General features: G+C 42.3%; 1 protein-coding gene across 5 annotated transcripts in view; it reads left to right on the top strand.

Annotated features, from left to right (window-relative positions):
- Nucleotides 1-18353, top strand: part of BACH1 (BTB domain and CNC homolog 1) — a 265729-nt gene that overhangs the window by 228124 nt on the left and 19252 nt on the right. The gene's annotated exons all lie outside the window — the stretch shown is intronic.

Genomic DNA, 18353 nt, shown 5'->3' with positions numbered 1-18353 from the left:
TAGATTTCCTTCTTTTATACCCTTTCTTGCCAGCCACGCTGTGGAGTACTTGGACGCGTGTGATGGAGCATTGTCCTGCATGAAAATCATGTTTTTCTTGAAGGATGCAGACTTCTTCCTGTACCACTGCTTGAAGAAGGTGTCTTCCAGGAACTGGCAGTAGGACTGGGAGTTGAGCTTGACTCCATCCTCAACCCGAAAAGGCCCCACAAGCTCATCTTTGATGATACCAGCCCAAACCAGTACTCCACCTCCACCTTGCTGGCGTCTGAGTCGGACTGGAGCTCTCTGCCCTTTACCAATCCAGCCAGGGGCCCATCCATCTGGCCCATCAAGACTCACTCTCATTTCATCAGTCCATAAAACCTTAGAAAAATCAGTCTTGAGATATTTCTTGGCCCAGTCTTGACGTTTCAGCTTGTGTGTCTTGTTCAGTGGTGGTCGTCTTTCAGCCTTTCTTACCTTGGCCATGTCTCTGAGTATTGCACACCTTGTGCTTTTGGGCACTCCAGTGATGTTGCAGCTCTGAAATATGGCCAAACTGGTGGCAAGTGGCATCGTGGCAGCTGCACGCTTGACTTTTCTCAGTTCATGGGCAGTTATTTTGCGCCTTGGTTTTTCCACACGCTTCTTGCGACCCTGTTGACTATTTTGAATGAAACGCTTGATTGTTCGATGATCACGCTTCAGAAGCTTTGCAATTTTAAGAGTGCTGCATCCCTCTGCAAGATATCTCACTATTTTTGACTTTTCTGAGCCTGTCAAGTCCTTCTTTTGACCCATTTTGCCAAAGAAAAGGAAGTTGCCTAATAATTATGCACACCTGATATAGGGTGTTGATGTCATTAGACCACACCCCTTATCATTACAGAGATGCACATCACCTAATATGCTTAATTGGTAGTAGGCTTTCGAGCCTATACAGCTTGGAGTAAGACAACATGCATAAAGAGGATGATGTGGTCAAAATACTCATTTGCCTAATAATTCTGCACTCCCTGTACATCATCCTCAGTGATTTCAACTTTCACTTAGAAAACCCACAAGACCACAACACTACCTCGCTCATAGACAACCTCACCAACCTCGGACTCAAACAACTGGTCACCGCACCCACCCACTCAGCACAGGACACACGCTCAACGCAATTTTCACCGCAAGCCAACACATAGCCTAAACCCACACCACCGAACTCCTCTGGACTGACCACCACTGCGTCCACTTCTCCTTCACCAAACCCCCCACACACTACCATCAACACACCACACCCTACTGAATGTGGGACAAGATCCCCACAGAACAACTAAACTCCCAACTGGCCCAAACCCCCCCCACGCCATCGACCCCAACACAGGAGCACACAACCTCTCCAAATGGATCACTACCTGCGCAGACACACTAGCCCCCCTCAGAAAACACATCGCCACCCGCAACATCAAGAACGCCCCATGGTTCACCTCTGAACTCCAAGCGCAAATGCCACCAAGCTGAGAAAATATGGCGACTAGAACCTTCCACAACCAACTTCTCCACCCTCAAAACCACCATTCGCACCCATCACCAACTCATACGCACCGCCAAAAGAGATCACTACAAGACACGCCTTGACAACTCTCGAAACAGCAAAGAACTCTTCACCATCATCAATGAACTTGCCAAACCCAAAGCCAGCAACATAGACCCCACACACACACAGCCCCTATGTGACGCCATTTCCAACCACTTCCTCCACAAAATCCTGGACAACCACAACAGCTTCACACCACACACACACACCCCTCACTCACCCAACCAAACCCCCACTCATGACCCCCCCCACCACACTCTCCACCTGGACCCCCACCACACATGAAGAAACCGAAAAAAACATGAACTCCATCCACTCCGGTTCCCCCTCCAACCCCTGCCCACACCGCATCTACAACAAAGCTAGCCCAACCATCGCCCCCATACTCTACAACATAATCGACTCCTCTTTCGACTCCGCCACCTACCCAGACCCCTGGAAGCACGCGGAAATCACTGCTCTCCTAAAAAAAAAAAAAAAGAATTAAAAAAAAAAAAAGGCGACCCGGAGATCCTCTCCAACTACCGCCCCATCTCCCTCCTCCCTTTCCCCGCCAAGGTTGCAGAGAAATTAGTCAACACCCGCCTATCGCACTTCCTCGAAGCAAACAACACTCTTGACCCCTCACAATCCGGGTTCCGCAAAAACCACTGCACGGAAACCGCCCTCATCGCATGCACTGACGACATCAGGACCAAAGTCGACAAAGGCGAGACCGTCGCACTCATCCTCCTAGACCTCTCTGCAGCCTTTGACACCGTCTGCCACCACACACTCCGCACACGCCTCCACAACATAGGAATTTGCCACAAAGCCGTAGACTGGCTCACCTCCTTCCTCACCGACCGGACCCAGAGAGTCCGCCTTCCGCCCTTCCACTCCAACACCACCAAGATCACCTGCGGAGTCCCCCAACGGTCCTCCCTCAGCCCAACACTCTTCAACATCTACATGACGTCCCTAGCCAACATCCTCCGAGCACACGGAATCCCTATCCTCTCCTATGCAGATGACACCCAACTCATCCTATCCCTCACCCGCAACCCCTCCACCGCCAAAACCAACCTACACGCCGCTCTCCTCGACACTGCCAACTGGATGACCACTAACCACCTCAAGCTCAACTCAAACAAAACCGAGATCATCATCTTCGGCCCCAACAAAACCACATAGGACGACTCCTAGTGGCCAACCGCCCTGGGCCCCACACCCACCACCGCAAACCACGCACGCAACCTCAGCATCATCCTTGACCCCTCCCTCTCCATGACACAGCAAATCAATGCTCTAACCTCCTCCTGCTTCCACAAACTCCGCACTCTAAAAAAAAATCCTTCAAATGGATCCCCCCAGAAACCAGAAAGACAGTCACCCACGCACTCATCAGCAGCAGACTGGACTACGGCAACGCCCTCTACGCCGGCACCACACTCAAACTCAAACGCAAAGTCCAGAGAATCCAGAACACAGCCGCACGCCTCGTCCTTGGCCTCCCCCGCCACGAACAAATCTCACCACACCTCAAATCCCTTCACTGGCTCCCCATAGACAAGAGAATCACATTCAAGATCCTCATCCACGCACACAAATCCCTCCACAACACCGGCCCAACCTACCTCAACGACAGAGTTAACTTCCACACGCAACCTCCGATCAGCCGACCTCGCCCTAGCCACAGTCCCCCGCATCCAACGCACCACCACAGGAGGCAGGTCTTTCTCCTACCTCACCCCCAAAACCTGGAACTCCCTCCCCACTGACCTTCGCAAAACCAAAGACCTCCTGGTCTTCAGAAAGAACCTCAAGACATGGTTGTTCGATCAGTGACCCTCCCTGCCCCCCCCCGATATCCCCTCCCCCCAGAGCCTTGAGACCCTCACGGGTGAGTAGCGCGCTCTACAAATTTTTTTGATTGATTGATTGGTGTCTGGGTAGATTTGGGGGTGGGGGTAGGAGTAGTTTTATGGATTTGGGCCTCAGGGCAGGGGGGCGGGTTAGTTTTCACAGGCAGGAGTGGGGTGGATGGTTGGTGTGTTTTAGGGCTCAGGGTGTGGAGGGGTGGGTTAGATTTAAGGATGGGGATTTTGTGGATTTAGGCCTTGGGGTAGTTTTAAGAGCAGGGTAGGTCGCGGGGGGATCTGGGTTGTTTTTTTACATTTAGGGCTCAGGGCGAGGGGGGCAGGATAGTTTTAAGTACAGGGGTTAGTTAAGGGGCAGAATTTACCACGCATATTACTTTACCACATATGCTTTCACAATAAAATTTGTTGTAAAGGCATGCATGGTAAAGCCATGCGTGGTAACGACAGGGTTGTGGTTCTGACCGCTTTATTGAGACATGCCTTGTTTTTGCATGCGTGGTTGCATCATACAGTCATTTCTGAAGGAGATCAGGTACAGCCTAGCCCAAGTCATCCTAGTGGCAGCAAACTAAGCAGGATAGTATGGCATCCCGAACTTCCAGACATGGGCATCTGTCCACTGATCAAGCCTCAGGAGGATCTTCTGTTGCAGGAGCAGGGAAGGGTACTGCACCCGGCCTGAACAATCTTCTTGGAGATTGATTTGTGGCAGTTGATCTGCTTTGACTTTCCCCATTGACGTTGTTAATGCATTCTTGGCAGCAATTCATCCACGAAATCACTGTACGCCAGTCATCGGGACAAAATTGTGGATTGATGCAGCACCCGTCAAATTAACCCATTACAAGCAAAGTTGTTTGAAGTTTTGTAGTTTGTTTTGCCCTTTGCCCAACAAGGACTTGCATCAGCCACTTTTAAGTGCTACTTATAGGCTCTTTTGACCATTCTGCGGTTGCTGGATCAGCCTTTTTTGTTTAAATCATCTGTTTTGATGAGATTTTTAAAAGGTTTGCAACATTTATTTCCTCCAAAACTCTTTCTGATGCCATAATGAGACCTCTTTGTCCTTTTTTTAGGGTCGAGCGCAAAGCGCTCTATTCCTGATCTGATCTCTCATTGGGCTTTTAACCACGCACATCAGTTTGGTTGGTTTGTGAGCTTGCCTTTAAAAATTCGCTTCATTTCATTAGTGAAAGACATGAATACGCCATGTGTTTTCCGGTGTTTAGCCCTCCTCGAGAGCACTGGCCAAATATTGAAAACACATGAGGCTCCATGTTTTCCGTATGGTTTCTAGACTACTTTTTCTCTTTATTTTGCAGGCAGCGCAAGCTCGCTGGGCAGTAGTCGAGCGCTTTGCATGACATCGATCCTGTTACATGGCTAATTGCACTTTTGCCGGTTACATGGCTAATTGCACTTTTGCCTGTTACATGAATAATTGCACTTTTGCCGATACGTTTCACTGCGAGTGAACTTCTGTTTCGTTTTGTGTCTCCTTCACTCTTCATGGTGGCCATCGGCTCGCTTATGTGAAACTGTGTTTAAAATATGAATAGCTCTAACTCTGGCAAAGGCGAGACATTTGCATTGCAATGCTTGTTTTTTTATGCGCACTGCTTTTGAGCCTCTGCACAGTTGTCCTTTGAGACTTCTGATGTTGAAGACAGTCTTTCTCACTACCATAACATTGTTAGACGTATGCGCGAGATGCAGGCTCTTCCTGCCAGACCTGGAAAGTGTGCGCCTCATAAACTTGTGTGAATCTAAACACACACTCTCACTTTTGCTATACCCTTTCTTCCAACCCTGGAAAAATGTTTTACTCCTGGCTTTTTTGGGAGAAAATGTCCATCCTTCTCCAGCATGGGGAATGGAGATTAGTTTGTTACTATCCTTTAAGATGTTAGTTTGTGGGCATGCACAGACCCCAGTCTTATTGGGCATTCCATCCCTGGAACTATAGCACCACACTTATACCCTTAGTCTCTGTATGTCGATCTGCATAAAGTTGGCAAAACCAGAATTTTGCTTGAATCCAAACTCAATTTAAGACCTAACATAATCATAGAGTCTGTTATCAGAGCTCCGATTTGATTAGAAAGCTGCCATAATTTGTTACCTCACTGCGCCAGAGGGATAATTAGGGTTTTTGTTTACATGAGAAATAGATTTCAGAAGAATTTTGTCCATTTCCATGAGTAGATAGTTTATAAAATTACACACACCGATTTTTACTAGGGGTCTAGACCACCCTATTTTCATTTGCCTCTTTTCTAAAACCTTTGTACAGGGTAGAAAGATATACTGTTGACCTCTGTGGTTCTCAATACCAGCAATTCAAATATTTTATTACCTCTATAAAAGTATCACCATATACAGGGAGTGCAGAATTATTAGGCAAGTAGTATTTTTGAGGATTAATTTTATTATTGAACAACAACCATGTTCTCAATGAACCCAAAAAACTCATTAATATCAAAGCTGAATATTTTTGGAAGTAGTTTGTAGTTTGTTTTTAGTTTTAGCTATGTTAGGGGGATATCTGTGTGTGCAGGTGACTATTACTGTGCATAATTATTAGGCAACTTAACAAAAAAAAATATATACCCATTTCAATTATTTATTATTACCAGTGAAACCAATATAACATCTCAACATTCACAAATATACATTTCTGACATTCAAAAACAAAACAAAAACAAATCAGTGACCAATATAGCCACCTTTCTTTGCAAGGACACTCAAAAGCCTGCCGTCCATGGATTCTGTCAGTGTTTTGATCTGTTCACCATCAACATTGCGTGCAGCAGCAACCACAGCCTCCCAGACACTGTTCAGAGAGGTGTACTGTTTTCCCTCCTTGTAAATCTCACATTTTATGATGGACCACAGGTTCTCAATGGGGTTCAGATCAGGTGAACAAGGAGGCCATGTCATTAGATTTCCTTCTTTTATACCCTTTCTTGCCAGCCACGCTGTGGAGTACTTGGACGCGTGTGATGGAGCATTGTCCTGCATGAAAATCATGTTTTTCTTGAAGGATGCAGACTTCTTCCTGTACCACTGCTTGAAGAAGGTGTCTTCCAGGAACTGGCAGTAGGACTGGGAGTTGAGCTTGACTCCATCCTCAACCCGAAAAGGCCCCACAAGCTCATCTTTGATGATACCAGCCCAAACCAGTACTCCACCTCCACCTTGCTGGCGTCTGAGTTGGACTGGAGCTCTCTGCCCTTTACCAATCCAGCCACGGGCCCATCCATCTGGCCCATCAAGACTCACTCTCATTTCATCAGTCCATAAAACCTTAGAAAAATCAGTCTTGAGATATTTCTTGGCCCAGTCTTGACGTTTCAGCTTGTGTGTCTTGTTCAGTGGTGGTCGTCTTTCAGCCTTTCTTACCTTGGCCATGTCTCTGAGTATTGCACACCTTGTGCTTTTGGGCACTCCAGTGATGTTGCAGCTCTGAAATATGGCCAAACTGGTGGCAAGTGGCATCGTGGCAGCTGCACGCTTGACTTTTCTCAGTTCATGGGCAGTTATTTTGCGCCTTGGTTTTTCCACACGCTTCTTGCGACCCTGTTGACTATTTTGAATGAAACGCTTGATTGTTCGATGATCACGCTTCAGAAGCTTTGCAATTTTAAGAGTGCTGCATCCCTCTGCAAGATATCTCACTATTTTTGACTTTTCTGAGCCTGTCAAGTCCTTCTTTTGACCCATTTTGCCAAAGGAAAGGAAGTTGCCTAATAATTATGCACACCTGATATAGGGTGTTGATGTCATTAGACCACACCCCTTCTCATTACAGAGATGCACATCACCTAATATGCTTAATTGGTAGTAGGCTTTCGAGCCTATACAGCTTGGAGTAAGACAACATGCATAAAGAGGATGATGTGGTCAAAATACTCATTTGCCTAATAATTCTGCACTCCCTGTATTGCTGATATGCATCCAGGGTAATTTTTATTGGTTATGTTGCCTACAGACAAGTTGGTCCTCCTGATCCCTGAAAAGATAGTTATTTGTGAGATTACCTCTTTTACTTTAATGGGAGTTATGAATGCCTATGGATGGATTTTAAAACCTTGAATTGTCATGTGCGGTACAGTCCCATACTGTTTGAGCATTCCTGAGCATATCAGTGGTAGATAGATGGGCAAGAGAACAGCATTTCTTTTTCTTAAATCTTATGTCCAAAGCTGGCTCACAATCAGTAGTTCCCTCTGCAGATAGGCGTGCATACAGTTGTGATAGTATTTTTAGGTCGAGCCTAGACAGCGCATGCGCTGTCTCTCCGAAACATTTAGTAATTGGTATGTGAGTCGACAGTCCGCCCATCGGCTTTTCATTGGTTTATTTGACTGTGTTGTAAAAATTCTTCCTTCCTAGTGGTTAATTTGGCTTTAGTTCCTCCTTTTATAGTTGTTTGGTAACACCTACACAGCACTGCCTAACTACTGTGAACTTTCCCCCAATGTGTTGAAGTATTTGGTTTGGAACTATATTTTCTTTTTCTTTGCCTTTGTTGAACGTGCATGCAGCTTTTGTTTTGGTTGGGTTTGTAATTGAAAATGTGTTAGTGAGTTTCCAATTTTTTTTTGGTTGGAGGCAACATGTTTATATTTTGTTGCACTGGTGCTTAATGAATGGCATTTTTTTTGTAAATACTACGGAGTGTGGTGGGAAAGTAGTACATTAAAGGGAACTTTAAAAGAAAGTGCTCTTATATTGTAGCGTATTTTTTAAAAAAAAATTGTGTATGTATTTTATTTGCAGTTTATACGTTTAAATCTTAATATATATCAGAGGGCTTTTTTGTTCTTAAGGAGCTGTCATATGAGCAGTAAGATTTTTACTCCGTCTTTCTTTATCCTAATGCACCAAAAGCGTTCATGTCGGTAGAAATTCTGGAGCAAACTAGTTTGAAGACGCCTTCAAGGAAATAACAAACAGCATGGCAGGTATGCTGCACACTCATCTTTGTAATTTGCCGCTGTTGGGCACTTTTTGCAAACTTCTCGTTAAAGTTACTATCTAGTTCCACTCTGGCCTTTGCAGTTTATCTTCTAACAGTGGCTTCATAATGCCAGTATGACGTACATTACTAAGTTTCATAAAGGTGACCTGCTCCCGATATCTATATATATATCACCACGCTTTCACGCGCACAGCCACCCCCCACTCCCAAGCACTAGAGGCACCTGACCCTCACATTACTGGTATCTTCAACTGTGACTTGCGGTCGGTAGATCACCCCCCTCTCTCTTACTCACATACTGTGCAGCAGGCACTTTACCCCCGTGAGTTATCTTGCTGGTCTGTTGTGATCTGCAGGTTGTACAACAACAGAAATAACCTAGCAGCTTGCAAAAACACACAAGTCCTTACTGGAGTTTGTTTCGCGGTTATGTAATTGGGCATTAGTTCATGTAGTGCAGGAATGAGTTTAGAATACACGCTGGCTCCCTCTCAAAGAGTTGGTGTACGCCCCTCTTTCTCTTTGATCCTATTAAGGACCGAGATTACAATAGGTCTGTTTCATGTGGTTCAACTGGATTTATTTTTTTCGATAAACACGGAAGATCTAATGCTTTAAAGTAGTACTTGCTGAAAGATTCACATAATACGAGCAAATGAAGGAGCTGTTAACAAAACATCGATCACATATGGGACAGTATGTCAGTGGCATACATTTAATCCGCTCCCAACAACTGCGTTTAGAGGGTACAGTGTTTGTTTCTGCAACTGATCGCCACTAACGTTTCTGATCGCAAGCTAGTTAAAATGAACGTGTACATATTGGAAATACTAACATAAAAACGCTTTTCACTACTTTTGTGTTATTTTCTTTAGGTTTTGGATTTTTGTAATTGTTTTCATTTTAGCTATATTACTATTTTTCACTTAATTACCTGCACTGTTCATTTCAAACGCTCTCCCATCTTAATCATCAATGCCACTAATGCAGAAAATACAGTAATAGCCATTTAACCCACTTCTGTGCAATTTCCAACAAGTTGTACTTTTGAAAATCCTTGCGTTTAGATTCCCTTATTATTTCTTACTTCACTATATTAAATGTGCTCTTCTCTCTGCATGGTTGGCTTCAGCGGGGACTTGCAGTGTGTGTGTGGCGTGTGAAGTTTGACATCCTGCTGTTACATATGCCGCAGACACAAAGATACCGATCTTTACAACAAGCATCATATACCCTTAAATATCCCATCCCTGTTTCCTTTCATAACATCTCTTGAAAAAAATCGAATGTTTCACACTACTCCAGACTTTACGGAGCACTCTTCCCTCTTTTTTTTCTTCACCTAGTGTGAATCCCTTACCAAGTAGTTTATATTGTAAAAGTAGCCTAAAGGACACATTATATATTTTTTGTCATTAAGCGCTTCTGGCATTGCTTTCTTTTTGGTGGGGGGAGTTGCGTTCATGTATAGAATTTCTTCAACATACAAAAAAGTCCTTCTTTTAACATCTATAACATTCTCACACATTCTTTCTCTCTTGCTGTCACACTATTACTGCTCATCTTTCTCAATATAAATAACAACTATATCTTAAAGCTACCCATCCTTTTCATACGTCCTTTCAATCTATTCTCTACTATCACCACTATCTATTCACCAAAACACATAATTCTATTACACAAATGTACTAAACAACACACAATTCTACAAAACACAAATGAACAACTATTACAATAGTACACACATAACTATATTTACACACCATATATATAAAATACACAACAAAACACATAACTAAAAAACATTATCATTTACAATGCCAATAGCTCCAACTCTAACAAATGCGAGACCTATTGGATTGCAAATGCTTGTTTAACTTGCCATTGCTCATACCACTTCGGCCTTCATGAAAAAGAATGAGATTGCTATTCCTTATGACATTTATGAAAATTAAAGAAGACCCCATGATTGAGAGGAAAAAGTTAACTAACTGCTCTCCATCATGGTTAATTAATAAATCTAAAAATAACGCACTCTCAAAATCAATTGCCACTATTGCAATTGCATGCTGAGATTGATGTGGCTATTGACAGTTTTCAACTGGCAGCACATACGTCAATGGTCATGGATTGCTATAAAAAACAAAAATAATTAATGACGAGGAAGATGGAATCAGCCAGAGCCTAAATACTACTTTGTCAATGTTTTATGTCCCTCTTTAATTTTCTATAGGTTTTAATTCGTGTTTATGTTGTTAAAAGAAAATCAGAAAAGAATGTACGCATCTGCGTTGAAATTTGTTTGTTTATGGTTGGAGTACATTTTTCTCTAGCTATAAGAAATGCTCCGGTACCCTGTACATCTACAGATCTCCTATTTATTCATTTTATTGACGTTTTCTATAGTGGATAAATGATACTACTGTTGAGTTTTCCTTCTATCACCCTTCACAGCTTTTTCCATTCTTTACATTAGTGAGAGCTACTTTTGATCAGTGAAAAACATCCGGAGCGACTGTCTAATATAAGGATTAGATAATGATGCATAACTTGAATGCTGCCCCCCACTTTTATGTCATTATTAATGTCATTATTAATGGCATAAGAGCTGTATTCTGAGAGGTCCTCCAGAAGCTCTTTTATTCCTTTACTCTTGTTTATGGATGACTTGTTAAAGGTGTTTTACTGAGGACGGTTTGTGGTTTCTCATAAAACACATGGGATGACGGTGCTCTCATTATCAGAGAACACAAAAGGCGTCCATTATGTTTGCTACTTGCTCTAAAGTCCGTTAGTTGATGTCACTAAACTGTACCTCCTTTACTGATTCAAGATCCAGAATAACGTTTAATGGTTGCCGAATTGAAACAAGGGTTATTGGCAAGGCTGACCCTAAAATTTCGCTTCCCTCTGAGAAAATGCCCAGGTCCTCCCCAGCCTGCACTGCACTGGCAGCCCTCTCCTAGGAAATATATCTCTGGAGCCATGCCTTTGTGTATAACAATGGAAGAGGAAACATAAATTAATGAGGAAAGTTTTAAGCACTCTTAAGAAAACAAAGAAAGGAGGGGAAGAAAGAGAAAAAGAAAGAGGAGCAAAGGATAGAAAGAGGGAATGTAATAATGGCGACTAGGAATAAAAGAGGAAGGTAGGAGAGCAAGGGACAGAGAAAGGAAGGAATGAGAAAGAATGGAAAGAAAAAATGGAATAAGAGAGAAAAAGACAGAAGGGAGGAGGAAAGAAAGAAGGTGCAGAGAGAAAGAAGGGAAGAAGAAAAGGGCGAAGGGAAGGGTTTCAATTAGTGTGCCCTGATGCCAGACATTTGTAAAGTTAAGCTTCTTACCTTGCAGCAGTATGGCATTGTTTATTTAAGAATAGGCTCGGCTGTTAGTTTCCTCTGCAGTATGACTTTTTCCAGTCTCACAGGAGCAGCGCACACAGTTTTAAAATACAACAATAGCAGACAGGCAGTTGCATGCTCCCGCCCTCGACTGCTAGGCAGTGAGCTAGTCCAGGCCAGGTTATGAGCTACTGGTAGGTATTGATCGAGCAATGGGAGTCTCCTGATTTGTCACCTCCTAATGTGCCGCCTTCTTTTTTTACCTAGAATGTGTCAATGACCAACTGGAATGACCTGGTAATTCTGTTGTAGCAAAGCTGTATTGTGGTTCTGGAACACGAGAGATAGGCAACGGTAAGCAAGCAGGATAATAACCAGAAAGCAGAGATTGCCCCAGGACAGCCTGGAATAGGCCTGATCTTCTATCTATGGAGAGGTGAAAGTCTCTATAACTTATTAGAACATTGGAGTGTTGGGAACTCCATTTAAAACAATGGAATGCTCTGGGCTTCTAATGGCCGGTAGAAGCCCAGAGCACCAACATTCCAATGTTTTTGTTCACAGCTGTTGCTGTGGACAAAGGCCTCACGGAGCCTGAGGGAATTTCAATCCCTTCGGGATTTGTGAGGCCTTTGTTTCATTTATTAGAACATTGTGGCCTCATTTGCCAGAATGTTCTAATAGCCTTATAGCCCTCCGTAGCTGGGCTATAACGGCATTAAAGTCCCGTTCCCTGGTTAGAGGCCGTCACCTTCGGCTCGGACCTTTAACGCTAGAGTGGGACTTTAATGGCCGGTATAGTCCACTACTGGCTGTATTAAATTAATACAATCGTACTTCATTAATGTAACCAATCTGGTTTTGAATCATTATCTTTGGATCTGAAAGATGGATGGAAAAACATATTACAGTGTACAAACTCAAGGTCTTCCAAAATGTGTAATGCCTGATGGATCAGAGTAGCTCGTGCCTCATGAAAATTCATAACACATTGAAAATCCTCATTTTCCTCAATATTAAGTAAGTGTACATTACAGGTCTAGGTGGGTGTAGTCAAGAATCCAAATCGGCAACCCAGACGGAGACTCAGTAGACTAGTTCATCCACTGAAGGTGACTAATATTTATTAAGGCTTAAATTCGGATGGGTCTGTTTATCCTTTCATCATTCAAAGGTTGATCAAATGTACACATCTGAATTGCATATACCAAATTTCTGTGAATGATTCCTTTCCCAATAATGTATGTAACATCTGAACCTAGGATGGAGAATGAGGAAATATACCTGTTATGTCCTGAAAGTGGACTTTAGAGCCCCGTTCTGATTGATAAGCTCCAAGATTTAATTATCTATGAGCATCACTTACCTACATTAGGAAGAGTTAGCCAGTGCTATTAAATTAACAACCTTTCAGTCGACTCTTTTAAGCTTGCCACCCATCGGACAATATAATTTCTTTGTCCATAACTATACACTGCATATGTCTCATTGGGTCATGCTACTGTGCATGTTCATAAATATGAACTGCAATTCAGTGAAGTTCTTATTTTCACTTTACAAACAGTAGTTCGCCTTGCTTTAAGGGCATCTGAAACGCCACAGTTGTAGGTTCCTTGCTTCTACTTGTTAAATATGGTTTGGGCATAGATATTATCTTAGAAACCTGTGTTTCAACAGTGGAAAAAAAGGCAGCTTATGTAAATTTTCCTTGGGGTTGTCCCAGCAGTAATTGCTCATAGCGGAAATAAAGAGCCTCTAAGAAAAAACAATGTTTCTATTCCTGCCCAATCAGTAACTAGCTGAACGTACCCACCCCCCTGGATATTATTGCTATTGTAAACCAAACTCTTAAAATTTGGGGAAAATACGTCATATTATTTTGCTACATGGTGTGTTTTTCATGTGACTATTGTAGCAGACAAACCATACTCCAAAGTGTAAACACCTCAAAATGTACCTCATTGAGTTCTTCCAAAATTTACTGGAACAGAGACTGTGTTAAACCTCAATTTCATGAGGAGAGACAGTATGTCCCTGCATTAAGACTCCTCCCCAAACATCAATTAGTAGAGTAAAAACAGGTTGTTAAATAATGATATCCACTTAATTGAGTTCTAGATCAATGAAAAGTAAAAGGGTTTTATTACAAAGAATTCAAAAGCAATTGTACAGAATTAGTTCCATGACGGCTCTCAGATTAAAAGTTATGCAGAGCATGTCAAAATCTGAAAAATATTTTTAGTCTCAGTGGGCAGCAAACTCGTAGGAAATCAGGCAGCAAGAACGTCTTCTGGCTCACCCCCAAAATCAAGGGGTTCTTATATACATTTCTTGCATAATAAATTTAGAAAGCTGCAGGATTATAATGGTGTGAGCAAAAGTATAATTTCTTTAGCAAATCCGAACACAAGAATAATACACATCATTATCTTAACACGTAGGCATCATCCCATTTAATAAAATCTATTCAGCACCCTCTATGCTAATGTTATACAGAGATGTTCAAACGTGAAATATTTAGACAATAGGACTTTCTCCCAATGAATGAACCCAGGGAAGAAACTGAGACAAATACTTGTTGCAGTCTTACATCCACACCATGGCATGTTCAACACTAGCAAGGCAACTACTGTAGTGGACATAAACCATAATGTTATCAGCTTTCTGTGTTCTGCGAAGCCTGTGGGGAGAGGATGTATGCGGAGAGGAGGCAGGATGGGCATCCATCTTGTTTAAAATGGAGATTTATACAGACATGTAGCCTAACTAAAACACCTTAATAACTTCACATCGGTACATAACATATGAAATTTGTTTCAATTGCAACTATATTAATTCATTCTGTGCAGGATCATGTATAAAATTACATATGACACAGTATTGTCAGGACACAAAAATATAAGCTTAAAACAAACCCACACTACTTAGGTTGAATGTTACAACAAGCATACCTGTTCCATTTTTGTCCCATTACAATGCTTTGTAGTGAATGCCTGGTTTAAATGTTCAAAGAAGGAAGTATTCCGAAATGGTGATAACATATTATAGTTGCAATATAAATTATTTATTGATGGTGTCATCCTGATTTTAGGAGTTGTGGCAAATTCTACTCTGATGTAATTTTACCTCGTGAAGAATGCTGATTCTCTGCTGGGATTTAAAGAACTATCTTTGAAGGAAAACATTTTCTTTTATGAGTTTTCTAGTAGGAATTATAGTTAAGCTTTCAGGAAGGTAAATTGAGGGCACATTACTATACCTACACAAATATCAACCACATCCATGTATGAAAAAGCCTGTCATGCATCAGTCTGTAAGGTGGTTCCCCACAGTGATGCTGTGGCTTTACCACAGTTATAATGAACGTAATACAGCGTTATATTCATGACAAATGTGAGACGCCCCTTAATAGCATGTCATGTTGCTGGGATAGTAGCTCTTGAAATAAATACTTTCCTATTTAGCAGACTGAAGTAAATGGGGCATAAAGGAAATATGAAATGAACTGTTTCAAAACGAATATGAGAAAAATGAAGGGGTTTTCTCATTTATGGTATAATATATTTTTAAAGCGCAAATGTGATGAGACTGATCCACCATATGTCTATAACCCCCTTTCCACATCTGTTTTCTCACACTATCCATCCACTCTGTTGCTCAATAACTCATTGTTTTCCAAATATTAACATTTTGGTGGACTAATAAGGTTTTTTTAAATGTTCATTAAAATGCATAGTAGTCGATTTTTACAGGTACAGGAAGCTATTCACAGTGGATCTTATGTTTGAAATGAATAAAGCGTGCTCCTGTTGGTAGTCGGACCCTCTGAATGAGTTGTTGGTTGGACATGTGGGTTGATACTGTAAAGAGGCTTATCTCTGGAACTGACTATGAATCTCTTGTGTGGATATTGACTATCTAGGATCCAATCACAATGCAGCATTTCGGTAGTGTAGTGTTACAATTAAACAGTATTATCCAACAGCAAGGGCCGTCCCAGATAGTTATTAGCCGAGTTGGATTGAGAGGGCCTTCAGCGAAGCAGGAGGGTCCAGTCTTCCTTTCATACTCATACTACACAGCAGTGATACAGGATTGGACACACAGCATTTTTCACATTAACCAGCATGAAAGATTACATTGGAATTATTCAACCTTAGTAAACCAGACAGAGTAGTACTAAGCTTTGACTGTGGCCTATGAAAACGCAAGGAACACAGGTAAAAGGCACCCACAACCCTAAAGTGGGATTGTTTCATTCAATCGTAGAAAGGTTCCATATGTGTGTGCATGCATCTATGTTTGTATGTGCTACTTGTATACTGTGAGCCTAACCAGAAGGCAGCAAAGCACTGTAAAGGGTCAAAGGCAAGGATAACAAGTAATTGGAGAGGTAGATGGTTTATTGCAGAAATAGATTGTCACTCGAGTATGATATTGTGTTCTATAGGGAGATAGATTTTCAACTCTTTCATAAATTGGAGCAGCGTTGGAGCGGTCCTGGTGGATACTGGGATGTTCCAGATCTTGTGTGCATAGATTGAAAAAATCCTGTTGTCTTGTTTCTTTTTTTTTCCACTTATTAGCGAGATGGTCAGGTTGTTTGCAAGATGAGCGAGGTACTAGTTCTGATGGCTCTGTAAATGATGCAGCTGGGTTTGAAGAAGGTGCTGTTTAATAAGGGGAGCCAATAGAGCTTCATCAGGATGGGGATGATGTGATGATATTTCTTCAGGCCCTGGATTAGACATGCTGCGGCGTGTAAGATGCTCTTAAAGGGTGCCTGTCTGGAGTCTGTGAGGCCATGAGCTAGGACGTTAACACCATTCAGATGCAAAAGTACAAACTTTTGAACAGTAGTTTTGAAGTCACTTTCCATAAGAAATGGTCAGACTTTCTTTAAAAGAGAGAGCTAGACCCAGGCATCTTTGTTTTTTTCTAACGTATTGCTTGAGGGGGACATTGGTGTGTAGGCTGAATGCCAGTGATTTGGCACTCAGTGAGAGTTGGGGTTTGAAGCTGTCAAGGGACTTGTCATTGAGCCAGGTTTGCACAGTATCTTGATTGTTGTTCTTTACAATTAATAGAAATTCTGTTTTTGCTAGATTGAGCTTCACAGGTAGGTGCTGGACCTCCAGATTTGGATGATGTGAAAGCAGTGTTTGAAGCACTGGATGTCTAAAGCCGAGGAGAATTCTAAATAGAGTTGTGAATCATCTGCAAATTGGTGAATCTTGGTGCTGTCATCAGTGTGTAGAGCACTGGATATAATACTAGTCACACCAACTCTGCCATGTGAGTGGCATTTCATCAAAATGGTAGGTGAAGGAAGAGGAACCCCCATGTTTGACATCCCTTATACCTTTTTCACTCTGCCGACGGCCTCCTGGCAGTCCTGATGGATGTGGGGATTGAAAAGGTCTGTTGCCTTGCCTTTTTTTTTCACACTACTTTGTCTCTGCTGTGATTGTGCCCTGGATGCAGGTGTGCTGGGAGCAATCGGAGATGGGGAGCTTGTCAGCAAATAGACAGGGGTGCTGGCCGTGATAGCTTTGCATATGATGCACATGTTTATGAAGATGGTGTGGGCTGGCGGGGGGGGCAGTGGAGTTCCATCAGGGTAGAGTGATGCGTTTCAATTACCTCAATCCCTGGATGAGACTTGCTGTGGGGTGTAAAATGCTTGTTGAAAAGGGGCCAGTGTGGAGCCTGGGAGGCCATAGAGCAGTTTTTTAACACCGTCCAAATGCAAGAGCATAAGTGCTTGAATAGCAGTTATGAAGTCTCTCTCTTGGATGAAAGCTATACGAAGTATAGACATAAGAGAAATGTGAAAACCCAGTTCTTTCATTCAAAGATTTCTTCCATGTCGGCATTATAAGAGATTTCTGTTAAAATTTATTTTTTCTTTTCCTGATGTAATTCTCCAAGAAATAGTGATAAAGACAGTATGCACAAAGAGAACAAACCTGTATAGCCTGGAAAAAAACAGCATATGTTTGAAGATAAACTATATTGACTGCTGAACTCGAGAATGCGTGTGGTAAATTTGTATATGTCTGAGACAAATGCATTACTCTCATTCATGGGCGCCAAAACAAGATGGTGCTTTGTGACCTTATTTTAAGAAGTTGGGTTCTTTACAAATGTTTCCACAGCGCCTGCAGACTTTCTGATTAGATGGTCCCCTAGAACCCACCTCAATGATGGACACAACACTTATTAAGAAAGTGGTCTTTTACACTGAGAACCCTATGAAGATGTGCAGCGAGCTGTGCAGGTGCATATGTTAACATTGTGCGGGTTTGTGCAGCTATTGGTTCGTTTTCCCCAAGTGTATCTCCACCCTGAAGCAACTTGTTGAAATCTTCAAAATAACAAAGTACTAGATATGAAAAAGCACGTTTGTGATTACACCCCCTTATTTCAGGTCTCTGTTTCTCCCCACACTCCATTATATGTTTTGATGACCCCCTGTTCCCCAGATGTCATCTTTTTGTCAGCTCCTCAGCAGTAGTACATCTTTGTAACAGAATGTCCTATAAGGGTGGTTGCCCTGCTTTGTTAATGTAAACATCCGTATTCTGAATATTATGTTGA

The sequence above is a fragment of the Pleurodeles waltl genome, chromosome 8, assembly GCF_031143425.1.
Source record: "Pleurodeles waltl isolate 20211129_DDA chromosome 8, aPleWal1.hap1.20221129, whole genome shotgun sequence".
Classification (NCBI taxonomy): Eukaryota; Metazoa; Chordata; class Amphibia; order Caudata; family Salamandridae; genus Pleurodeles; species Pleurodeles waltl.
The sequence above is the reverse complement of the archived record's forward strand: the minus strand, read 5'-3'. Positions and strand labels throughout refer to the sequence as shown.